Below are 7500 nucleotides of genomic sequence, written 5' to 3'. Positions count from 1 at the left end.
CATAGCTAAAATTCTCTCCACAGATATCTCAAACCAATGCTAAAATCTTTCCCTGAAAGATGTCAATCCAAAGCTAAAAATCTTTCCCAGAGAAGTGGTCAACCAAAGCTAAAAGTCTTTCCCAAAGATAACTCAAACAAAAGCTAAAAATATTTCCCACAGAGATGTGAAACCAATGCTAAATATTTCCCAAAGAGATGTCAAACCAATGCTAAACATATTTCCACAGAAATGTCTAACCAAAGCTAAAAATCTTACCAAAAGATATGCCAAACCAAAGCTAAAAAAATTTTCCACAAAGATGTCCAACTAAAGCTACAAATCTTCCCCACAAAGATGTTAAACCAAAGCTAAAAATATTTCTCAAAGAGATATCAAACCAATGCTAAACATATTCCACAGAAATGTCAAACCAAACCTAAAAATCTCACCAACAGAGATGTCAAAAAAACCTAAGATAAAAATGTTCACCCAAGAGAAGTCAAATCAAAGCTAAAACTCTTTCCCACGTAGATATAAAACAAAAGCTAAAATCTTTTCGACAAAGATGTTAAACTAAAGCTAAAAATATTCCCAACAGAGATGTCAAAGCAAAGGTAAAAATCTTCTCAAAAGAGATATATAACCAAAGCTAAAATTCTTTCACACAAAGAAGTCAAACCAAAGCTAAAAATCTTTCTCACAGAGATGTCAAAACAAAGCTAAAAATATCTCCCACAGATGGCAAACTAAAGATAAAAATCTTTTCCACAAAGATAGTAAACCAAAACTAAAAATCTTCCCCACAGAGATGACAAACCAAAACTAAAAATCTTCACCAAAGAGATGTCAAACCAAAGCTAAAAATCTTTCCCGGAGAGATATTAAACCAAAACAAAAAATCTTTTCCACAAAGATGTTAAACTAAAGCTAAAAATCTTTCACACAGAGAGGTCAATCCAAAGAAAAAACTCTTTCCTACAGGGATGTCAAACAAAGCTAAAAATATCCACCCACAGAGATGTCAAACCAAAGCTAAAAATCTTCCCCACAGAGAAGTCGAACGAAAGCTAAAAATCTTTCCCACCGAGATATGAAACCAAAGATAAAAATCTTTCCCACACAGATGTCAAACCAAAGCTAAAAACTTTTCCCACAAAATTGTCAAACCAAAGCTAAAATCCTTTCCTACAGAGATGTCAAACTTAAGCTAAAAAAGTTTTCCACAAAGATGTCAAACAAAGGCTAAAAATCTCTCCACAGAGATGTCAAACCAAAGCTAAAAATCTTGCCCACAAGGATGTCAAACAAAGCTAAAAATCTTTCGCAAGGATATTTTTAACTAAAGCTAAAAATCTCCAACAGATGGCAAACCAAGTTAAGTCTTTCCCACAGAGATGTCAAACCAAAGCTAAAAATCTCTCCACAGAGATGTTCAACCAGAGCTAAAAATCTTTCCCAAAAAGATGTCAAACCAAACCTGAAAATCTGCTCCCGTAGAGATACCAAACCAAAGCAAAAAATCTTTTCCACAAAAATGTCAAACCGAAGCTAAAATCTTTTTCACAGAGATGTCAAACCAAAACTGGAAATATTTCACACTCAGATATCAAACCAAAACTAAAAATCTTTTCTAAAAAGATGTCAAGCCAAAGCTAAAAATATTCCCCACAGAGAGGTCAAACTAAAGCTAAAACTCCTTCCCCAAGAGATGTCAAAAAAGCTAGAATTCTTTCCCGCTCAGATGTCAAACCAAAGCTAAAATCTTTCCCACAGAGATGTCAAACAAAGCTAAAAATCTTTCCCACAGAGATATGAAACTAAAGATAAAAAATTTTCCCACAGAGATGTCAAACCAAAGCTAAAAATCTTTTCCACAAAGATGTCAAACAAAGCTGAAAATCTTTCCCACAGAGATGTCAAACAGAAGCTAAAAATATTTTACACAGAAATGTCAAACTGAAGCTAAAAATCTCTCCCACAGTGATGTCAAATTGAAGCTAAAAATCTTTCACACAAGGATGTCAAACAAAGCTAAAAACTTTACCACGGAGATGTTAAACAATAGCTAAACATCTCTCCCACATATGGCCAACTAAGCTAAAAATCTTTCCCAATGAGATGTCAAACCAAATCTAAAATCTTTCCCACAGAGATGTCCAACCAAAGCTAAAAATGTTCACCAAAGAAATGTAAAACCAAAGCTAAAAATCTTCCCCATAGAGATGTCAAACCAAAGATAAAAATCTTCACCATATATGTCAAACCAAAGCTAAAAATCTTTCCAATTTAAATGTCAAACAAAAAGCTAAAAATCTTTTATATAAAGATGTCAAACCAAAGCTAAAAATCTTTCCCACAGAGATGTTAAACCAAAGCTAAAACTCTTTCCCACAGAGATGTCAAACAAAGCTGAAAATCTTCCCCGCAAAGATATCAAACCAAAGCTAAAAATCTTCCCCACAGAGATGTCAAACTAAAGCTAAAAATCTTCCCCACACAGATATCAAATCAAAGATAAAAACTTTCTCAGAGAGATGTCAAACTAAAGCTAAAAATCTTTCCCAGAGAGATGTCAAACCAAAGCTAAAAAGCTTTCCCAAAAGAATGTTAAACAAAGCAAAAAAGCTTTCCCACAGAGATGTCAACCCAAAGCAAAAATCTTTCACAAAGATATGTCAAACCAAATCCAAAAATCTTTGACAGAAATGTCAAATCAACGCTAAAATCTTTCCTACAGTGATGTCAAACCAAAGCTAAATATTTCCCTCAGAGATATCCAACTAAAGCTAAAAACATTTCCTAGAGAGATGTCAAACCAGAGCTAAAAATCTTTTCCAAAAATATGTCCTACCAAAACTACAAATCTTCCCCATAAAGATGTCAAACCATATACAAAATATATCAAAGATATATTTCACATTTATTGTTTAATTGACAGTATGTTATTTCTTTTATTTATATAAACTCCCGGATACCTTTTAAAATATTTTGTTTCTTTTTTAGCCAGGGTTTAGGAGTTTATTTTGGAGTTCCTTCTACTTCTCATGAATCGTAACCACCAAGTTGTAATTAGATATTTAAATTTACTATTATTACTTTATTTTGGCTAAAGTTCATGTTCATAAAATTAATTTGGCTGATTCATAGCAAATGTTTTCTTGACTAACCTTTTCAAACCCAAAGCTATAAACGAAATAACATGTTTAGCAGAGGCGACCATACAATGTCTCGAAGAAGAGGTGACGATATAACTGCCAAAACGCAGAAGAGCAGTTGTGACTCGAAGACCAGAACGACAGGACCTGTAGTTGAACCATCCTATTTGTTTTTCGTGTATCAGCAGATCTGCTTATAGTCTTCATGGATCACAAAGCTTAATCGGTATAATTAATATGAAGATTTACTATTAAGAAGTTTGACGAGGACAGCTGACATCGACGATGAAGGCGAAATTCAACAAAACTACTGAAGGATTTGGGGAGAGAAAGGAGACGGGTTTTTAGCAGTTTGGAGGTAAGAAGCAAGTTAAATTTACGCGTGTTTCATTCGATTTTCAAATTGCTTATATATGAACTTAGTCGGTTGATTAACCTAACTTGCACGTCCTATAAAATATTACCTGATAGTTCGTGATATTTAGAAGGAACTTGATGATTGTCATTACACTGTTATTATCTCGTTAACTTTGGCAAAACTTACCGAGGTTCAAGTATCACAATTTAAGCTTATGAGTAACTCAGTTCTTCCATATATTAACGTTAAAAAACTTCTAAAAACTTTAGACTGGGCTATTGAGCTTGCTTACATGTTGGCTAAGTAGACTAAGCACTGGAAAAAAACTTATACTAAATTTTAAGCTAGGCACTTAACCTAGTAAATAACTTTAAATTTGTATCAGGCTAGCCTAAAACTTAGCTAAATACTAAGAATATTACGGTCTTTGCTATCTAATTTATTACATTTAATATATTTACATTTAAGTAAAAACATTTAAGGCTTACGGCTTAGTCTAAACAATAGATGGCCATGACCGTTATTATAGATATTTCATTGTAATTGTCAGGTTATGGAAAAACTTAGTGGTGACCATGTTGTGCTGCAGTGGTGTCTGGCGTTAGGTCATCTCTCTAAGAATATAGCACGGTTTGGAAGGGTTACAGTGCACAAAGGACAAGGATTCTCTCAAGCAAAGGGATTAAATTTTATTTTCCTCAGTTATAAATTTTCTATTACATTTTGACTGTTGTAATTAAATATAAATTCAATGATTCCTTTAATTTACCCTGTCACCATTAATTTGTATATCATTGCATGGTTCAAGTAAAAAGTTTTTCCATAAACCAAAACTAAAAATCTTTCCCAGAAAGATGTCAAACCAAAGCTACAAATGTTGCCCAAAGAAATGTCAAGCCAAAGCTAAAAAATCTCCCCCACAGAGATGTCAAACCAAAGCTAAAAATCTTCACCAAAGAGATGTCAAATCAAAGCTAAAAATCTTTCCCACTGAGAGGTCAAACCAAAGTTAAAAATCGTTTCCACAAAGATGTCGAACCAAAGCTAAAAATCTTTCCCAAAGAGTTGTCAAAATAGAGCTGAAAATCTTTCTCACGAGGATTTCAAACAAAGCTAAAAATCTTCCCCACATAGATGACCAACCAAAGCTAAAAATTTTCCCCACAGATTTGTCAAACCAAGGCTAAGAATCTTTCGCACAGAGATGTCAAACTAAAGCTGAAAATTTATCCCATAGAGATGTGAAACCAAAGCAAAAAATCTTTCCCACAGAAATTTCTAACCAAAGCTAAAAATCTTTTCCACAAAGAAGTCAAACAGAAGCTAAATATCTTTACCACAGAGATGTCAAACCAAAGGTAAAAATATTTCCCACAGGGATGTAACCAAAGCTAAAAATATTTCACAGAGAGATGTCTAACCAAAGCTAAAAATCCTTCCCACAGAAATGTCAAACCAAAGCTAAAAATCTTTCCAAAGAGATGTCAAACCAAAGCTAAAAATCTTTCCACAGATATGTGAAACAAAAGCTAAAAATCTTTCCCACACAGAAATCAAACCAAAGCTAAAAACCTTTCCCATAGATATGTCAATCCAAACCTAAAAATCTTCAATGCAGGGATGTCAAACCAAAGCAAAAAATCTTTCCCACTCAGATATAAAACCAAAGCTAAAAATCTTTTCCACAAAGATGTCAAATCAAAGCTAAAAATCTTTCCCACAGAGATGCCAAACTAAAGCTAAAACTCTTTCCCCCATTGGTGTCAACCAAAGCTAAAAATCTTTACCACAGAGATGAACAACCAAAGCAAAAAATCTTCCCTACAGAGATATCAAATCATAGATAAAAATATTTACCACACAGATGTCAAACCAAAGCTAAAAATCTTTCCCACAGAGATGTCAAACCTAATCTAAATATCATTCCAAGAGATATATCAAACCAAAGCTAAAAAAAAATTCCACAATGATGTCAAACAAAAGCTAATAATCTTTCCCACAGAGATGTCAAACAAAGCTAAAAATCTTTCCCAAAAGGATGTTAAGCAAAAAGCTAAAAATATTCCCCACGGAGATGTCAAACAAAAGCTAAAAATCTTTCCCACAGCTGACAAACCAAGCTAAAAATCTTTCCCACAGAAATGTCAAACCAATGCTAAAAATCTTTCCTACAGAGATGACAAACCAAAACTAAATATTTCCCACAGAGATGTTCAACCAAAGCTAAAAATCTTTTCCACAGAGATGTCAAACCAGATATGAAAATCTTTTCCAAAAAGATATCCAACCAAATCTACAAATCTTCCCCACACAGATATCAAACCAAAGCTAAGAATCTTTCCCAGAGATGTCAAACCAAAGCTACAAATGTTCCCCAAAGAAATGTCAAAACAAAGCTAAAAATCTTCACCAAAGAAATGTCACACCAAAGGTAAAAATCTTTCCCGCAAAGTGTCAAACCAAAGCTAAAAATCTTTCCCACAGAGTGTTTAAACCAAAGCTAAAATTCTTTCCTCAGGGATGTCAAACCAAAGATGAAAATCTTTCCTACAGAGATGTCAAACCAAAGCTAAACATTTTTCCCACAGAGATCTCAACCCAAAGATAAAATTCTTTCCCACAGATATTTCCAACCAAAGCTAAAAATCTTTTCCACAAAAAGGTCAAACCAAAGCTAAAAGTGTTTCCCACAGAGATGTCAAACCAAAGCTACCAATGTTTTCCACAGAGATGTCAAACCAAAGCTAAAAATCTTTCCTAGAGGGATGTTAAAAAAGCTAAATATCTTTCCCACAGAGAGGTCAAATAAGTTAAAAATCTTTTCCACATAGATCTCCATCCAAAGGTACAAATCTTTTCCACAAAGATCTCCATCCAAAGCAACAAATCTTTCTCACATAGATGTCAAACCAAAGCTGAAAATCTTTCCCACAGGGATGTCAAAGCTAAAAATGATCTCTACAAAGATGTCAATCAAAAGCTAAAAGTCTTTCCCGCAGAGATGTCAAACAAAAGCTAATAATCTTCCCCAGAGAGATGTCAAACCAAAGCAAAAAATCTTTCCCACTGAGGTATCAAAAAAAGCTAAAAATCTTTCCCAAAGAGATGTCAAACCAAAGCTGAAAATCTTTCCCACAGAGAAGTCAAACCAGAGAGTTAAAAATCTTTTCCTGAGAGATGTAAAACCAAATATTAAATTTTTTCCGACACATGTCAAACCAGAGCTAAAAATCTTTCCCAGAGAGATGTCAAACCAAAGCTACAAATCTTTCCCACAGAGATGTCAAACTAATGCTAAAAAAATATGTCAAAGAGTCTCATATTGAAAACGAAAATCTTAATTGGATATTTTCCTTTATTATACTTTATGGTTTCTGCAGAAGTGATATGAATTGTAATTCACTTTACTGCTTTCATATCTCGAAGACTTGGGTGTGCAGTATCCAGTTCCTCCAATTATTGTTGTAGTTTGAAATTCTATTATATTAATTCTAAAGATATATATATATATATATATATATATATATATAAAACAGAATCTACAACAGCAAATGCAACCGTTTATTCTATTCACTGTAGGACAAACACCTCAGATATATCAATTAAAGTCTTGGGGTTGAACAGTTTTCATCACCAAGCTGGCCAGTGCAGATCAGTAATGGTAGTGTGATCCTTCATAATAAACTGACCTAGTGAAGGTGGTTCCGACTGGTCCAGCTTTGATAATCATAGCGATATGTGAACACTTTCACCACATAAACGCATCACACTTAGAAAGCGATACATGTATATATATATATATATATATATATATATATATATATATATATATATGTATATACTGTATGTATATATATATATATATATATTATATATATATATATATATATGTATATACTGTATGTATGTATATATATATATATATATATAATGTGTATATATATATATATATATATACATATATATATATATATATATATATTTATATATTTATATATATATATA

The sequence above is a fragment of the Palaemon carinicauda genome, chromosome 32, assembly GCF_036898095.1.
Source record: "Palaemon carinicauda isolate YSFRI2023 chromosome 32, ASM3689809v2, whole genome shotgun sequence".
Classification (NCBI taxonomy): Eukaryota; Metazoa; Arthropoda; class Malacostraca; order Decapoda; family Palaemonidae; genus Palaemon; species Palaemon carinicauda.
This window is presented reverse-complemented; position numbering follows the sequence as displayed.